We start from the raw sequence: 17,407 nt of genomic DNA, 5'->3' as shown, positions 1-17,407 counted from the left end.
CCTCGGGCCCTCGGGTACCTTGCCGGCCACCTGCCCAGAGCTCCGACGGACGCCTGGGAACGCGCCGTCCTCCCGAGGAAGCGGCGGGCGTCGGAGCCGCCGGCGCCCCACTCGCCTGGCCTGAGCGCTGTGCCAGGCGGGTCCCGATGGTGACCTGGCGGCTGGGAGCCGTCCCGGGTGCTACCCTGGTCCCTGGGGCCCTCGAAGCGTGCCCGGGCCGTCCCGGTGCGCCGGATGGCAGCGGTTTGGAGGCGAGAGCGCCCCACTGGCCGGGCTGTGTGCGTGCGAGAGGCGCGGGCGGGACGCGCCGGTGAGAAGGGCGCGCAGCGGCGCAGCCCCGGTTGTGCTTGGCCTGGGCCTGGGCCTGGGCCTTGGCCCTGGCGTTGGCTGTGGGGTTGAGGCCGCGGTGGAGCCGGTGCAGGGAGTTAGTTGGTGCGCGGCCGCTGGCTGGTGGCAGTCCCCGGCGTGGTGTGCGTGGCGTCCTTGGGGCACAGCGTTGGTGGTATAGTGGTGAGCATAGCTGCCTTCCAAGCAGTTGACCCGGATTCGATTCCCGGCCAACGCAGCCTGTCCATGTTTTGCCAGGGTTCAGGGCCGAGGGTGGCCAGCCTGGAACCTCTCACCTTACCTTGTCCAGGAGAACAAGTAACCGACCTACCTACCTACCTACCTACCTACCTACCGCCAACACCAAAGAAGGAGGCGCTAGACGTTTTGAGGCTCTGGCGGCCGGGGAGGAGATCTGCTAGGCGCAGGCGTCTATCCCGGAGATGGTTCCCGACTTGCCGGCGAAGCGGCAGACGGCCCCGGGCACCGGACCTCTGGCATCTGGCATCTGGCATCTGGCATCTGGCATCTGGCATCTGGCAGGGCAGGGGCAGACGCAGGCGGTGGGTGGCTGGCAACGGTCACAAGCGGGCGAGCCGGCGAGCTGGCGAGCGGGCCGTCCGTCCGGCAGTCTGGCTGTCAGACTGGCTGAGAGGCTGGCAGGGTGTCTGTGTCCAGCAGGGGAGAGCGGGACCGTCGGTTGCAGACAATGCTCCCTGGTGGTCTAGTGGTTAGGATTCGGCGCTCTCACCGCCGCTGCCCGGGTTCGATTCCCGGTCAGGGAAACATGCTAATTTCTTCTTTGCACATTAGCCATCAGGCTCCTTAGCTTCCTCGCCTCTCCTCCCTTTTGCCCAAGAGCGCCCCAGCTGCTCTACTCCACTCACGGGTAAGATAAGAGCCCGATCTCAACACTCCACTCTTTTCTTAGCTTCCCACTCCCCTCCCACCGTCTCAGCCCGCACACACCCGCCACGCAGCGCGCTCCGGCACATGCTTTCTTCCCAGACACTCACGGAGCCCACGGAGTCTCCGCCTCACACTCCCATGCCTGCGCTTTGGTCTGGAAGAAACCCTCTAGCTGAAGGGCCCCATCTGCCCCATCTGCCCCATCTGCCCCATCTGCCCCACCTGCCCCACCTGTCCCACCTGTCCCACCTGGGTCACCTGTTTGGATCAGCAGGTCCCTGTGACCTCTACCCTGCTCTTCACAACTCAGCGACCAGTTCAGATAAATGTAGCGATTTTTTTCAGTATACTTTGGGTGTGCGTGTGTTTGTGCCTGTGAGTGGGTCTCTCTCTCTCTCTCTCTCTCTCTCTCTCTCTCTCTCTCTCTCTCTCTCTCTCTCTGTGTGTGTGTGTGTGTGTGTGTGTGTGTGTGTCTGTATCTCTCTCGCGCGCTCTCTCTCTCTCGTGTGTGTTTTTGTGTATCTTGCAAAATTCCAGGGGATCTCCGTGATTGTTTACGGTGGTCGTTAGGTAAGGGATGGATTCGGGTGGAGAACTTGTATCGGTGGGGTGCGGTGGGGAGGTGTCAGTGTCCCGCAGAAGGCCAGGTCTGCCAGTTCGCAGTCCAAAGCACCTGGTGGGATACCCTTAGTCAGCTCTGCGGGGGAAGAGGGGAGCCAACAGCCGAGGCACGGTTTCCTCGAAAGCCCCTAGAGCCCTAGAGCAGCTGGGGAGAGCTAAGGCCAAGCCTGGCGGTTGTAACCTGAAGGCAGGGTTTCTGCGGCTCCATGGTGTGGGAGGGTGGGGGGCGTGGGAGAAGGCTTGCGGACACCGGCCAGAGTCGGGAAAGTGGTGCGGAACCTTTGTGCACTCCTTGGGTCCCCTGCCGGTTCCCCTCGGTTCTGACCTTGCCAGCCGATCTGGGACACAGAGGCAGTTCTCCTCGAGCGCGACCGCCGGCATAGTGGGAGATGCCAGCAGATTCTTGGGAAACACACACAGTGCCTCCTCCCCACCCGACTCTACGCCTCCCTTGCAACTGAAGCCCTCGGGATCACCGGCACCAGGAGAGGAGAGAGAGCAGTGTGGAGCAGCATCTGGGAAGGGTGAGTCCGGCCGGCAGTGCTGTCCCTCGGTCCCCGGGCCAGCCGTGAACTAGGAGAATAGGCGTGGGAAACAGACCCTGGGCAATCCTATGGCAGCAGGTGTCCAAGCCAGGCCGGACCGTTGCGTGCCAACTGCAGGGTTCCGGGCTTGGCGCTGTGCGGTTTGGATTATGTAATCTTGGCGCTTCTGGGGAGTTTTTGAAGGGACACGGCTGAAGGTTCAGTGGAAGCCACGCGGCAACCGGAAAAGGTGGCTCATGGGGAACAGCCAAAGCTTTGCAAGAACATCCACGTGGCAGGCTCAGAATCCACAGAAGAAAGTTCAGCAGCCTCTGTCACCGGCCAAGGCGAGGGTCTTGGGGATGGAGGCCTGTATCATGGGACAACCACCGAGGGGAGCAGCAGCCTTAGAACGCAGCCCGTCTAGGCCTGGGAGACAAACTGCATGTGCTGTGATGGAGAGCTGCCGGAATGTGACTGTCCTCGCCCTCTGTCACCCACAAGATTGCTAGTGAACAGTAGATGTCAGACACTGGGCTTTGGACCGTGGCGACTTCGGTTTTGCTTTCCTATGCTCGCGATCGCGCCCCGACTCTTCTTTCATCTCCCTGGAAAACCAGTGTTTAACTTAAAAATGGAAAGAAAAAAAAACTTTTTTTACATTGGAATTTGCAGAAGCCCATAGGTAGCACAGTGAAGGGACAAAAGAGTTGCTGAGGGACTTTGCATATCCTAGAGATGCTTTGAATCTTAAAAGAGACTCTGGGTGATTTAAGGAGAATGAAGGTTGAAGGTTTGGATGATTAAATGGTGCGGCGGCATCTATGTCGTTCTTTGTTGTGGATTATTATTTTTCCTTGCATTTCATTCGTTTATGCTGTAAACTATTTGTTTAACGACGCAAAGGTGCACTGCAATCTTTTCTGTTGCGTTTGTCATTTTGCCTGCCTAAAACACCTGACTGGTCTAATAAAGAGCTGAACTTCTAATAGCCAGTTGGCTAGGGATGGGCGAGGCTTCCAGGCGGAGAGAAGAAACAGCAGAAGTAAGGTGAGCGGTGAGAGAAGGAGAAGGAGAGGAGGACACCAGGGGCCAGCCACCTAGCCACCCAGCCAGCCACTCAGTAAGAAGGAAAGAGAAGTAGAAGAGTGAAAGGGAGAAGCCCAGAGGCAAAAAAGAAAAAAAAAGAAAAAGAAAAACACAAAGAAAGGAAGGAAGGAAGGAAGGAAGGGAGGGAGGGAGCGTGAGAGAAAGAGAAAGAAAGAAAAAGAAAGGGGGAAGATGGTATAATTTACGTTAAGGAAAGAAAGTTGGCTAGAAATAAGGCAAGATAAGCCAGGGCAATTATAAGTAAGAAGGAGTCTCCTCGTATTTATTTGGGAATAGTGTGGCGTGTGTCCAAGAGTAAACCAGATTAAAGAAAAAAGAACAACAACAAAAAAAAACAACCTGTTTTATATGGTGATATTGGGAATAAAATGAGCTTTTGGGGATGAACGCAGACAGGAAAGCTTATAGCTCAACCAGGGACCTGTTTGTGTGCTGAGAGACTGGGAAGACACGTCCTCTGTCCAATCCCATCCGGAGCCGGGCAGCTCTCAGGTGTCTAGAGCCATGCGATTGGGAAAGGAGGCACCCTCGTCCCTACCCGGACTGTTCCTGCGCCAGGGAGCACAACCAAGTCTGGGGCTAGGGCCGTGCCTCGGGCTCCGGCCAAGAGAGGTCCACCAAGTGTCCACTCTGAGAGAGACAGCCAGTCTGTGTGGGGACAGCACTGTGTGGTGAGACGCTGGAGGTGTGGGGTGTGGGTGGTGTCCGGGGCGCCTTAAAAGAAAAATGGAGCGATTGTGTGGAAGCGCCCGGAGGCTACGCTGCCCGCGGCTAGTGCTGTGTCTCTGACCTCCCGTGACGGCAACCCGAGGTCCCGGCGGGTCCCGAGCCTTGTCTGTAGGCGGCGCTTCTCTGCGTGCTGTCCTCGGCCTCCTGCCCTCATCTGTTCGTGCCCGCTACTCTAAGGACCGTTGCTGCTGGAGGTGTAGCAGTTTGGCCAAGCAGCCCGGCAGCCTGGGGCAGCTGACCCTGTATTGTACTGAGGGCACTATCGAATAGCTATATCCAGCCGAGGCGCTGCGCTTGACCCTGGCAGCCCGGACCCAGGAATACAGCCCAGCATCGTCTGTATGCGCCCCGCGCGGCCCTTCGCTGGTGCCCAGGACTTCGCTGAACGGATGGGCGGCAACTTAGAGTTGCTACTAGCGGAGGGTCCAGACCCGACTAGGAGCCGCTGCATAGTATAGTGTCCCCGCGACAGCCGGGCCCTTTTCCTTCAGGCCACCCCACATCGCCTCATCAGCCGCAGAGTTGCTGCCTTCCTTTTTGAGCTGGACAAGGACCCGCATGCGAAAATGCCTCCCCAATCCAAGATCTTGATGCCTGCAGGCCCTGCAGTGATGCTGAGCTCCTTCTTGCTGCCTGTACCAATGTCTTTGTGATTCATGGGACCATCCACAGGGTCGCCCACAACATGGAGCTGAAAGAATCAGTCATCACTGTGGTGACCACCCGTGTCATCCGCCAGACACTGCCACTGTTACAGGAAGAGGCCTCAGAGGGCCAGGGCCAGGGCCAGGCCTCCATTCTTAACCCGTTGCGCTGTGGTGTGCGTCCTGGTACATGCTCCTTCCTTTTCATGGGCTGGAGCCGATTTGTTGAAGCCTGGCTGAGCTGTGCACCCCGCTTCCAAGAGTTCAGCTGTATCTAAACAGCTGCACTAACAGCCCACCTCAACCCATGAGAGGTGGCACTGGATTGAGAGACCTGGGAGCAAGCCCCCATCCTAACTTCTTGTGGGAATGGGATACGGGGAAGGAGTGGTAGCAGGGCAGGTGGGAAGGGTGTAGCTCATACTGCATCCTGGTACTGCCCACTGTGAGGTAACAGAATACGAAATTACCTGGATCTCTCTCTCTCTCTCTCTCTCTCTCTCTCTCTCTCTCTCTCTCTCTCTCCCCCCTCTCTCTCTCTCTCTCTCCCTCTCTCTCTCCTCTCTCTCTCTCTCTCTCTCACACACACACACACAAAGGAAGGAAGAAAGACAGAATGAATGAATGAATGAAAGATCGAGGGGCTTGGTGCGCGAGGGAGAGCCTGCGGGAGGTTGATGCAGGGAGGGGCTGGCTCAAGTGGAGCAGAGGAGACTAGGCTGGTGAGCTGCCGTGGATCATGGGAATGCAGCAGGCGCTGGAGGCCGGGGTTGGGCAGGAGGAGATGCGTGGCGCCGAGGACATTGGAGCCGGACATTGCAGTGTGCGTGCGTGCCTCAGAGCCAAAAGGGACTGGTCTCTGCATGGGCCGGGAATCGAACCCGGGCCTCCCGCGTGGCAGGCGAGAATTCTACCACTGAACCACCCATGCCATGGACAACACCATTCCCCACGACCGTCGTCACAGCCCGTGCTCGCCGCCGGCAGTCCCACCACCAGAGAGCTCCCTCCCCTTGCCCTGGCAGGAAGGTCCTGGGCCCCGGCTCCATACACCCGGCAGGGGAGCGCCAGGGACACGGAGACCAGAGTCCCGGGTCCACACTGACGGTGAGCTCGCGGGGTGAGCCGCGCCTCTCCCGCCCGGACGCCAGGGCCCCAAGTCAAGCCCGCCGCTGCGGGCGAGCCAGCGGCCCGGCGGCCGGCCGGGTGTCTGTGCGTGCGCCCAGCGTCTGCCAGGTGTGCGTAGGGAACGGTCACCCGCGCAGAGCAGAGGCCTCGACGACCCCACCCGACAGCAGGGGCGCCGTGGGCGTCTCCCGCACGAGTTTGGAGGGAACGGAATGGGCGAGAAAGAGCTGGTGGACGCGAGGGCTGGGCGATCAGGGTGGGCGGAGTCGCGCGTGGGTGGACGAGGGTTCCCCGAAAGGCTCTCGCACCCGGCGGGCGGGCGGGCTTTGCCGCCTGCCAGCGTGCTCAGGACCAGCCGCCTCCTTCCCGCACCCTCCCGGACTCAAGGCGGAGCAAGACGACCACCAGGCGCCCCATCAGAACCCCCCTCCAGTAGTAGCTGGTGGGTGTTGAGAGGAGGGCGCTCCTGCGCGCACAGGAGTGCTGTGTCAGGGAAGGTTGACTGGAGTCAGGCGAGAGGCGGCGCGGGAGGAGGCGAGAGAGGCGGTCTCTCCAGGTGGAGGTTGCAAAACAAAACACACACACACACACACACACACACACACACACACACACACACACACACAAACACACAAACACACGCACGCACGCGCACACGCGCGCGCACGCGCACACGCACATACACGCACAAACAACAACAACAACACAAAACAATGTTGTCAGGAGTGGGATTCGAACCCACGCCTCCAGGGGAGACTGCGACCTGAACGCAGCGCCTTAGACCGCTCGGCCATCCTGACGGCGGGTCGGGCCGCCAGGCGGCTCCACTGGCTGGCACCAGGCGCCCACGCGCTCGCGCGAGCATAGCCGACCTGGCGCGACGGGGCAGACGGTCTCGTGTGCTGGTCTGGGTGCTCGAGCCGCGGGCCTCGCACGACGTCCCGACGCTCGTAGGAGCCGATGTGGCTCGGGGTCCCGCACGGGCTCCCGCCACCTGCGCCCCACCCGTCGCAGGGCCGCCCAGGGTTCGTGCGCGCTCAGCCTCTCCCGCTGCCATCGGCGAGGCCCGCAGCCTGGTGTCAGCTCCCACTGACCCGCTCAGCAGCCCCTCAGCAGCCAGGGAGGGGACAAGGGGCAGGAGGCAGCGGGCCGGCGACGCCGCGGTGGTCACACCGTGGTGAGGGTCCGGGTCCTGTTGCGAGGGGCGTTGTGGCCGCGTGGCGGAGGCTTGGGGGTTTGGATCGGACGGAGGCTGGCGAACCTGGCCAGGCTGGTCTCGGAGAAGGACGGGCGTCGGGTTGGTCGTCGTGGATGCCGTCGCCGTCGTCGTCCTCGTTAGTATAGTGGTGAGTATCCCCGCCTGTCACGCGGGAGACCGGGGTTCGATTCCCCGACGGGGAGACAAGCTGTCACATTTTTGCCCGATGGGCGGCCCCGGGGGGCGCTGACCCCTCGGCCCCACTCTGCCGCCCGCGCCCGCGGGACCGCGTCCAAGAGCCGGGCTCGTGCGGCCTACTGCCAGGCATGCCCTCCCGCCCTCGGGCCCTCTGGTACCTCGCCGGCCACCTGCCCAGAGCTCCGACGGATGCCTGGGAACGCGCCGTCCTCCCGAGGAAGTTGCGGGCGTCGGAGCCGGCGGAGCGCCACTCGCGTGGCCTGAGCGCTGTGCCAGGCGGGTCCGGATGGTGACCTGGCGGCTCGGAGCCGTCCCGGGTGCTACCCTGGTCCCTGGGGCTCTCGAAGCGTGCCCGGGCCGTCCCGGTGCGCCGGATGGCAGCGGTTTGGAGGCGAGAGCGCCCCACCGGCCGGGCTGTGTGCCGGGCTGTGTGCGTGCGAGAGGCGCGGGCGGGACGCGCCGGTGAGAAGGGCGCGCAGCGGCGCAGCCCCGGTTGTGCTTGGCCTGGGCCTGGGCCTTGGCCCTGGCGTTGGCTGTGGGGTTGAGGCCGCGGTGGAGCCGCTGCAGGGAGTTAGTTGGTGCGCGGCCGCTGGCTGGTGGCAGTCCCCGGCGTGGTGTGCGTGGCGTCCTTGGGGCACAGCGTTGGTGGTATAGTGGTGAGCATAGCTGCCTTCCAAGCAGTTGACCCGGGTTCGATTCCCGGCCAACGCAGCCTGTCCATGTTTTGCCAGGGTTCAGGGCCGAGGGTGGCCAGCCTGGAACCTCTCACCTTACCTTGTCCAGGAGACCGACCTACCTACCTACCTACCTACCTACCTACCTACCTACACAACTACCCACTCACCTACCCACCTACCCACCTACCTACCTACACAACCACCCACTCACCCACCCACCCACCCACCTACCTACCCACCTACCTACCTACCTACACAACCACCCACTCACCCACCCACCCACCCACCTAGCTAGCTACCTACCGCCCGCCCCAAAGAAGGAGACGCTAGACGTTTGGAGGCTCTGGCGACCGGGGAGGAGATCAGCCAGGCGCAGGCGTCTAGTCCCGGAGGTGGTTCCCGACTTGCCGGCGAAGCGGCAGAGGGCACCGGGCACCGGACCTCTGGCATCTGGCATCTGGCATCTGGCATCTGGCATCTGACAGGGCAGACGCAGACGCAGGCGGCGGGTGGCTGGCAACGGTCACGAGCGGGCGAGCCGGCGAGCTGGCGAGCGGGCCGTCCGTCCGGCAGTCTGGATGTCAGACTGGCTGAGAGGCTGGCAGGGTGTCTGTGTCCAGCAGGGGAGAGCGGGGACCGTCGGTTGTAGACTATGCTCCCTGGTGGTCTAGTGGTTAGGATTCGGCGCTCTCACCGCCGCGGCCCGGGTTCGATTCCCGGTCAGGGAAGCCAGCTCTTCTCTTCTTCCTCTCTGCACTTTAGACGCCTGCTTTTCTCTGGCCAGCCTCCTTGGTCGTCGCACCTCGTCTCCCTTTTACCCAACAGCGCCTCTGCTGCTCTACTCCACTCCGCTTGCCTCTCTTGCTAGCACACGCACACCAACACACACCCCTCACCCGTAACTCCACTCTTTTCCCACTCGCGCACACCCGACACACAGCGCAGCGCTCCGGCACATGCTTTCTTCCCAGACACTCACCGAGCCCACCGAGTCTCCGCCTCACACTCCCATGCCTGCGCTTTGGTCTGGAAGAAACCCTCTAGCTGGAGGGCCCCACCTGCCCCACCTGCCCCACCTGGGTCACCTGTATGGATCACCATATCCCTGTGACCTCTACCCTGCTCTTCACAACTCAACGACCAGTTCAGATAAGTGTAGCGATTTTTTTTTCATTATACTTTAGGTGTCCGTGTGTTTGTACTTATGAGTGGGTCTCTCTCTCTCTCTCTCTCTCTCTCTCTCTCTCTCTCTCTCTGTCTGTCTGTCTGTCTCTCTCTGTCTGTCTGTCACTCTCTCTCTGTTTCTCTCTCGCTCACGCTCTCGCGCTCTCTCTCTCGTGTGTGTTTTTGTGTATCTTGGAAAATTCCAGGGGATCTCGGTGATTGTTTATGGTGGTCGTTTGGTAAGGGATGGATTCGGGTGGAGAACTTGTATCGGGTGGGGTGCGGTGGGGAGGTGTCAGTGTCCGGCAGAAGGCCAGGTCTGCCAGTTGGCAGTCCACAGCACCTGGTGGGATACCCTTAGCCAGCTCTGCGGGGGAGGAGGGGAGCCAACAGTGAACGAGCCCAGCCGAGGCACGGTTTCCTCGAAAGCCCCTAGAGCCCTAGAGCGGCTGGGGAGAGCTAAGGCCAAGCCTGGCGGTTGTAACCTGAAGGCAGGGTTTCTGCGGCTCCATGGTGTCGGAGGGTGGGGGGCGTGGGAGAAGGCTTGCGGACACCGGCCTGAGTCGGGAAAGTGGTGAGGAACCTTTGCGCACTCCCTGGGTCCCCTGCCGGTTCCCCTCGGTTCTGACCTTGCCAGCCGATCTGGGACTCAGAGGCAGTTCTCCTCGAGCGCGACCGCCGGCATAGTGGGAGATGCCAGCAGATCCTTGGGAAACACACACAGTACCTCCTCCCCCACCCGACTCTACGCCTCCCTTGCAACTGAAGCCCTCCGGATCCGGGACACCCGCAGACGAGAGAGAGCAGTGTGGAGCAGCATCTGGGAAGGGTGTGTCCGGCCGGCCGCGCTGTCCCTCCGTCCCGGGGCCAGCCGTGAGCTAGGAGAATAGGCGTGGGAAACAGACCCTGGGCAATCCTATGGCAGCAGGTGTCCAAGCCAGGCCGGACCGTTGCGTGCCAACTGCAGGGTTCCGGGCTTGGCGCTGTGCGGTTTGGATCGTGTCAACTTGGCGCTTCTGGGGAGAGGGAATCTAAACTGAGAACGACGTCTGTGTGTACAGCGAGTGCCGGCGAAGATGAGTGATGGCTGCGGGACAGCACACAAGGCTCAGCGATGGTGCTCGGGTGCGGGTGGGGGTGGGAGGAGAGTTGTGGCTAGGGGCCTGCCACCCCTGCCTGGGCAAGTGGTGCTGAGCTGTGTAGGCCAGCAGGCTGAGCAAGCTAGTAGGGAGCACTCTCCCACCCAGCCCGGGCTACTGCATCAGTTCCTGCCTCCGGGTTCCGGTCCCGGGGTTCCCTCTGGGAGGGAGCTTTAAGGAGAACCAGCCTGTTCTTCTCCCAAGTTGCTTTTGTCCCTGGTGTTGGATCACAACAAGAGCAGCCTAACTCGGATCCAAAGGGGTACCAGGAGTGGGGTGTTGATGTGACAGACCCAGACCCGGATCGCGGCGCCCTCGGGAAGATTGCGGAAGGCCTTTGAAGTGTGGGTGTGGAAAGCAAAGCAACTGAACGCTCCAAGCTGGCTGCGCTCCTCTGCCTCTAAGGGCGTGCTTGGAAGAGAATGCGGAGATCAACGCAGAGGATGGAGGCCCGGCTCTGGCTCGTCAAGTGGCAGAGGGCAGCTGGGAAATAAATGCCCGAGAGACTGTGTTGCGGCCATTCGGTGTTGGGAATGGAGAATCTGTGGTCCGGCTCCGCTGAGGTTGAGGCTGAGGCCGAGGAAGCGTGTGTGATGAAAGAGCCAGAGAGCTGAGGCACCAAGGTGAAAGAAACCTGGCTGTGCAGGGACCATTGATCCTTGCTGGTGCAAGCCTGGAGCCGAGAATCCAGCGATGATTATTAAGGCGACAGCAGCGGCCCTGAGGTGAAACGCCCTTGGGGTGCTTCCCGAATGTCCTTGTTCAGAGGCTGAACCTCAGGTGGAGCCAGGCTGCCGCACACATTTTGAAAACGCGCAGGAGTCAGCTATGTGGTGATTGATGGCTTCGAAGGCGAGCAAGGATGGAACCTGGAGAGCAACAGAGGCTTGGAATTGGGTGGTGGGTCCGAGGTTCCCCAAGAGAGTCCGAAGGTTCAGTGGAAGCCACGCGGCAACCGGAAGGGGTGGCTCATGGGGAACAGCCAAACTTGGCACGAACAACCACGTGGCAGGCTCAGAGTCCCCAGAAGAAAGTTCAGCAGCGGCTGTCACCGGCCAAGGCGAGGGTCTTGGGGATGGAGGCCTGTATCATGGGACAACCACCGAGGTGAGCAGCAGCCTTAGAACGCAGCCCGTCTAGGCCTGGGAGACAAACTGCACATGCCGTGATGGCAGAGCTGCGGGAATGTGACTGTCCACGCCCTCTGTCACCCAAGAGATAGCTAGTGAACAGGAGATGTCAGACACTGGGCTTTGGACTGTGGCGACTTCGGTTTTGCTTTCCTATGCTCGCGATCGCGCCCCGATTCTACTTTCTTCTCCCTGCAAAACCAGTGTTTAACTTAAAAATGGCAAAAAAAAAAACCAACTTTTTTTTTTTTTACATTGGAATTTGCAGAAGCCCATAGGTAGCACAGTGAAGGGACAAAAGAGTTGCTGAGGGACTTTGCATATCCTAGAGATGCTTTGAATCTTGAAAGAGACTCTGGGTGATTTAAGGAGAGTGAACGTTGAAGGTTTGAATGATTAAATGGTGCTGGCGGCATCTATGTCGTTCTTTGTTTTGGATTATTATTTTTCCTTGCATTTCATTCGTTTATGCTGTAAACTATTTGTTTAACGATGCAAAGGTGCACTGCATTCTTTTCTGTTGCGTTTGTCATTTTGCCTGCCTAAAACACCTGACTGGTCTAATAAGGAGCTGACCCGCCAATAGCCAGTTGGGAGAGGGATAGGAGGGGCTGCCAGGCGGAGAGAAGAAACAGCAGAAGTAAGGTGATCGGTGAGAGGAGGAGAAGGAGAGGAGGACACCAGGGGCCAGTCACCTAGCCACCCAGCCAGCCACTCAGTAAGAAGGAAAGAGAAGTAGAAGAGTGAAAGGGAGAAGCCCAGAGGCAAAAACAGAGAAAAACACAAAGAAAGAAAGAAAGAAAGAAAGAAAGAAAGGAAGAAAGGAAGAAAGAAAGAAAGAAAAAAGAAATGCGGGGGAGATGGGACAATTTAGGTTAAGGAAAGAAAGCTGGCTAGATACAAGGCAAGCTAAGGCGGCGCATTTCTGAGTAAGGAGTCTCCTTGTATTGACTTGGGTCCTGGGTGGCGTGTCCCCAAGAGTAAACCATATTAAAGAAAACAGAAAGAAAAAATAAAACAACTACAGTTCTATCTGTTTTATATGGTGTTATTGGGAATAAAATGAGGTTTTGGGGATGAACGCAGACAACATACAAACCAGCGACCTGTTTGTGTGCTGAGAGACTGGGAAGATCCGTCCTCTGTCCAATCCCATCCGGAGCCGGGCAGCTCTCAGGGGTCTAGAGCCATGCGATTGGGAAAGGAGGCACCCTCGTCCCTACCCGGACTGTTCCTGCGCCAGGGAGCACAACAAAGTCTGGGGCTAGGGCCGTGTCTCGGGCTCCGGCCAAGAGAGGTCCACCAAGTGTCCACTCTGAGAGAGACAGCCAGTCTGTGTAGGGACAGACAGCACTGGGCGGTGGGTGTGGGGTGTGGGTGGAGTCCGGGGCGCCTTAAAAGAAACATGGGGGGGCTTGGTGTGGGCGAGAGCCTGCGGGAGGATGAGTACGTCAAGTCCTTTGAAGTGGACTTGAGGAACTGGCGCGGGTGGCTGTGGCAGAGCTGATGCAGGGAGTGGCTGGCTCAAGTGGAGCAGAGGAGACTAGGCTGGTGGGCTGCCCGTGGATCACGGGAATGCAGCTGGCGCTGGAGCCCGCGCCAGGGTTGGGCAGGAGGAGATGTGGAGCCAGACATTGCAGTGTGCGTGCGTGCCTCAGAACCAAAAGGGACTGGTCTCTGCATGGGCCGGGAATCGAACCCGGGCCTCCCGCGTGGCAGGCGAGAATTCTACCACTGAACCACCCATGCCATGGACAACACCATTCCCCACGACCGCCGTCACAGCCCGTGCTCGCCGCCGAAGGTCCCACCACCGGAGAGCTCCCTCCTCTTGCCCTGGCAGGAAGGTCCTGGGCCCCGGCTCCATACACCCGGCAGGGGAGCGCCAGGGACACGGAGACCAGAGTCCCGGGTCCACACTGACGGTGAGCTCGCGGGGTGAGCCGCGCCTCTCCCGCCCGGACGCCAGGGCCCCAAGTCAAGCCCGCCGCTGCGGGCGAGCCAGCGGCCCGGCGGCCGGCCGGGTGTCTGTGCGTGCGCCCAGCGTCTGCCAGGTGTGCGTAGGGAACGGTCACCCGCGCAGAGCAGAGGCCTCGACGACCCCACCCGACAGCAGGGGCGCCGTGGGCGTCTCCCGCACGAGTTTGGAGGGAACGGAATGGGCGAGAAAGAGCTGGTGGACGCGAGGGCTGGGCGATCAGGGTGGGCGGAGTCGCGCGTGGGTGGACGAGGGTTCCCCGAAAGGCTCTCGCACCCGGCGGGCGGGCGGGCTTTGCCGCCTGCCAGCGTGCTCAGGACCAGCCGCCTCCTTCCCGCACCCTCCCGGACTCAAGGCGGAGCAAGACGACCACCAGGCGCCCCATCAGAACCCCCCTCCAGTAGTAGCTGGTGGGTGTTGAGAGGAGGGCGCTCCTGCGCGCACAGAAGTGCTGTGTCAGGGAAGGTTGACTGGAGTCAGGCGAGAGGCGGCGCCGGAGGAGTTGTGGAAGGAGGCGAGAGAGGCGGTCTCTCCAGGTGGAGGTTGCAAAACAAAACACACACACACACACACACACACACACACACACACACACACACACACACAAACACACAAACACACGCACGCACGCGCACACGCGCGCGCACGCGCACACGCACATACACGCACAAACAACAACAACACAAAACAATGTTGTCAGGAGTGGGATTCGAACCCACGCCTCCAGGGGAGACTGCGACCTGAACGCAGCGCCTTAGACCGCTCGGCCATCCTGACGGCGGGTCGGGCCGCCAGGCGGCTCCACTGGCTGGCACCAGGCGCCCACGCGCTCGCGCGAGCATAGCCGACCTGGCGCGACGGGGCAGACGGTCTCGTGTGCTGGTCTGGGTGCTCGAGCCGCGGGCCTCGCACGACGTCCCGACGCTCGTAGGAGCCGATGTGGCTCGGGGTCCCGCACGGGCTCCCGCCACCTGCGCCCCACCCGTCGCAGGGCCGCCCAGGGTTCGTGCGCGCTCAGCCTCTCCCGCTGCCATCGGCGAGGCCCGCAGCCTGGTGTCAGCTCCCACTGACCCGCTCAGCAGCCCCTCAGCAGCCAGGGAGGGGACAAGGGGCAGGAGGCAGCGGGCCGGCGACGCCGCGGTGGTCACACCGTGGTGAGGGTCCGGGTCCTGTTGCGAGGGGCGTTGTGGCCGCGTGGCGGAGGCTTGGGGGTTTGGATCGGACGGAGGCTGCGCGAACCTGGCCAGGCTGGTCTCGGAGAAGGACGGGCTTCGGGTTGGTCGTCGTGGTTGCCGTCGCCGTCGTCGTCCTCGTTAGTATAGTGGTGAGTATCCCCGCCTGTCACGCGGGAGACCGGGGTTCGATTCCCCGACGGGGAGACAAGCTGTCACATTTTTGCCCGATGGGCGGCCCCGGGGGGCGCTGACCCCTCGGTCCCACTCTGCCGCCCGCGCCCGCGGGACCGCCTCCAAGAGCCGGGCTCGTGCGGCCTACTGCCAGGCATGCCCTCCCGCCCTCGGGCCCTCGGGTACCTTGCCGGCCACCTGCCCAGAGCTCCGACGGATGCCTGGGAACGCGCCGTCCTCCCGAGGAAGTTGCGGGCGTCGGAGCCGGCGGAGCGCCACTCGCGTGGCCTGAGCGCTGTGCCAGGCGGGTCCGGATGGTGACCTGGCGGCTCGGAGCCGTCCCGGGTGCTACCCTGGTCCCTGGGGCTCTCGAAGCGTGCCCGGGCCGTCCCGGTGCGCCGGATGGCAGCGGTTTGGAGGCGAGAGCGCCCCACCGGCCGGGCTGTGTGCCGGCTGTGTGCGTGCGAGAGGCGCGGGCGGGACGCGCCGGTGAGAAGGGCGCGCAGCGGCGCAGCCCCGGTTGTGCTTGGCCTGGGCCTGGGCCTTGGCCCTGGCGTTGGCTGTGGGGTTGAGGCCGCGGTGGAGCCGCTGCAGGGAGTTAGTTGGTGCGCGGCCGCTGGCTGGTGGCAGTCCCCGGCGTGGTGTGCGTGGCGTCCTTGGGGCACAGCGTTGGTGGTATAGTGGTGAGCATAGCTGCCTTCCAAGCAGTTGACCCGGATTCGATTCCCGGCCAACGCAGCCTGTCCATGTTTTGCCAGGGTTCAGGGCCGAGGGTGGCCAGCCTGGAACCTCTCACCTTACCTTGTCCAGGAGACCGACCTACCTACCTACCTACCTACCTACCTACCTACCTACCTACCTACCTACCTACACAACTACCCACTCGACGACTACCCCCCAGGCTCTCTATCCCTACCTAACCTACACAAACAACTCACTCAGCCCCCCATCCCACCCACCTACCTACTACCTAACACAACCACCCACTCACCCACCCACCCACCCACCTAGTCATCGCTATCCTAACCAGCCGCCTACAAAAAGGAAGACGCTACCACCGTTTGGAGGCTCTGGCGACCGGGGAGGAGATCAGCCAGGCGCAGGCGTCTAGTCCCGGAGGTGGTTCCCGACTTGCCGGCGAAGCGGCAGAGGGCACCGGGCACCGGACCTCTGGCATCTGGCATCTGGCATCTGGCATCTGGCATCTGACAGGGCAGACGCAGACGCAGGCGGCGGGTGGCTGGCAACGGTCACGAGCGGGCGAGCCGGCGAGCTGGCGAGCGGGCCGTCCGTCCGGCAGTCTGGATGTCAGACTGGCTGAGAGGCTGGCAGGGTGTCTGTGTCCAGCAGGGGAGAGCGGGGACCGTCGGTTGTAGACTATGCTCCCTGGTGGTCTAGTGGTTAGGATTCGGCGCTCTCACCGCCGCGGCCCGGGTTCGATTCCCGGTCAGGGAAGCCAGCTCTTCTCTTCTTCCTCTCTGCACTTTAGACGCCTGCTTTTCTCTGGCCAGCCTCCTTGGTCGTCGCACCTCGTCTCCCTTTTACCCAACAGCGCCTCTGCTGCTCTACTCCACTCCGCTTGCCTCTCTTGCTAGCACACGCACACCAACACACACCCCTCACCCGTAACTCCACTCTTTTCCCACTCGCGCACACCCGACACACAGCGCAGCGCTCCGGCACATGCTTTCTTCCCAGACACTCACCGAGCCCACCGAGTCTCCGCCTCACACTCCCATGCCTGCGCTTTGGTCTGGAAGAAACCCTCTAGCTGGAGGGCCCCACCTGCCCCACCTGCCCCACCTGGGTCACCTGTATGGATCACCATATCCCTGTGACCTCTACCCTGCTCTTCACAACTCAACGACCAGTTCAGATAAGTGTAGCGATTTTTTTTTCATTATACTTTAGGTGTCCGTGTGTTTGTACTTATGAGTGGGTCTCTCTCTCTCTCTCTCTCTCTCTCTCTCTCTCTCTGTCTGTCTGTCTGTCTCTCTCTGTCTGTCTGTCACTCTCTCTCTGTTTCTCTCTCGCTCACGCTCTCGCGCTCTCTCTCTCGTGTGTGTTTTTGTGTATCTTGGAAAATTCCAGGGGATCTCGGTGATTGTTTATGGTGGTCGTTTGGTAAGGGATGGATTCGGGTGGAGAACTTGTATCGGGTGGGGTGCGGTGGGGAGGTGTCAGTGTCCGGCAGAAGGCCAGGTCTGCCAGTTGGCAGTCCACAGCACCTGGTGGGATACCCTTAGCCAGCTCTGCGGGGGAGGAGGGGAGCCAACAGTGAACGAGCCCAGCCGAGGCACGGTTTCCTCGAAAGCCCCTAGAGCCCTAGAGCGGCTGGGGAGAGCTAAGGCCAAGCCTGGCGGTTGTAACCTGAAGGCAGGGTTTCTGCGGCTCCATGGTGTCGGAGGGTGGGGGGCGTGGGAGAAGGCTTGCGGACACCGGCCTGAGTCGGGAAAGTGGTGAGGAACCTTTGCGCACTCCCTGGGTCCCCTGCCGGTTCCCCTCGGTTCTGACCTTGCCAGCCGATCTGGGACTCAGAGGCAGTTCTCCTCGAGCGCGACCGCCGGCATAGTGGGAGATGCCAG

At 61.3% G+C, this 17,407-nt stretch overlaps 1 long non-coding RNA gene, 12 other non-coding genes and 1 pseudogene across 13 annotated transcripts; 10 read left to right on the top strand and 4 right to left on the bottom strand.

The window, feature by feature from the left end:
* LOC113835880 lies at positions 1–3,370 on the top strand. The gene is made up of 2 exons (XR_003485636.2): positions 1–2,381; positions 2,520–3,370. It is a non-coding gene; the product is annotated as an uncharacterized LOC113835880 (long non-coding RNA).
* On the top strand, positions 494–565 carry Trnag-ucc. Its single transcript has one exon. It is a non-coding gene; the product is annotated as a tRNA-Gly (tRNA).
* Trnae-cuc lies at positions 1,041–1,112 on the top strand. The gene has a single exon. It is a non-coding gene; the product is annotated as a tRNA-Glu (tRNA).
* Positions 3,371–4,283: 913 nt separating the features above from the next.
* LOC100773913 lies at positions 4,284–5,193 on the top strand (annotated as a pseudogene).
* Positions 5,194–5,724: 531 nt separating this feature from the next.
* Positions 5,725–5,795, bottom strand: Trnag-gcc. Its single transcript has one exon. It is a non-coding gene; the product is annotated as a tRNA-Gly (tRNA).
* Positions 5,796–6,709: 914 nt separating this feature from the next.
* On the bottom strand, positions 6,710–6,792 carry Trnal-cag. Its single transcript has one exon. It is a non-coding gene; the product is annotated as a tRNA-Leu (tRNA).
* A 529-nt stretch (positions 6,793–7,321) lies between these two features.
* Positions 7,322–7,393, top strand: Trnad-guc. The gene has a single exon. It is a non-coding gene; the product is annotated as a tRNA-Asp (tRNA).
* A 634-nt stretch (positions 7,394–8,027) lies between these two features.
* Trnag-ucc lies at positions 8,028–8,099 on the top strand. Its single transcript has one exon. It is a non-coding gene; the product is annotated as a tRNA-Gly (tRNA).
* Positions 8,100–8,721: 622 nt separating this feature from the next.
* Positions 8,722–8,793, top strand: Trnae-cuc. The gene has a single exon. It is a non-coding gene; the product is annotated as a tRNA-Glu (tRNA).
* A 4,383-nt stretch (positions 8,794–13,176) lies between these two features.
* Trnag-gcc lies at positions 13,177–13,247 on the bottom strand. Its single transcript has one exon. It is a non-coding gene; the product is annotated as a tRNA-Gly (tRNA).
* Positions 13,248–14,170: 923 nt separating this feature from the next.
* Positions 14,171–14,253, bottom strand: Trnal-cag. Its single transcript has one exon. It is a non-coding gene; the product is annotated as a tRNA-Leu (tRNA).
* A 530-nt stretch (positions 14,254–14,783) lies between these two features.
* Trnad-guc lies at positions 14,784–14,855 on the top strand. The gene has a single exon. It is a non-coding gene; the product is annotated as a tRNA-Asp (tRNA).
* A 633-nt stretch (positions 14,856–15,488) lies between these two features.
* Trnag-ucc lies at positions 15,489–15,560 on the top strand. The gene has a single exon. It is a non-coding gene; the product is annotated as a tRNA-Gly (tRNA).
* Positions 15,561–16,205: 645 nt separating this feature from the next.
* On the top strand, positions 16,206–16,277 carry Trnae-cuc. The gene has a single exon. It is a non-coding gene; the product is annotated as a tRNA-Glu (tRNA).
* The last annotated feature ends 1,130 nt before the right edge of the window (positions 16,278–17,407 follow it).

Source organism: Cricetulus griseus, chromosome 5 (assembly GCF_003668045.3).
Source record: "Cricetulus griseus strain 17A/GY chromosome 5, alternate assembly CriGri-PICRH-1.0, whole genome shotgun sequence".
Lineage (NCBI taxonomy): Eukaryota > Metazoa > Chordata > Mammalia > Rodentia > Cricetidae > Cricetulus > Cricetulus griseus.
The sequence above is the reverse complement of the archived record's forward strand: the minus strand, read 5'-3'. Positions and strand labels throughout refer to the sequence as shown.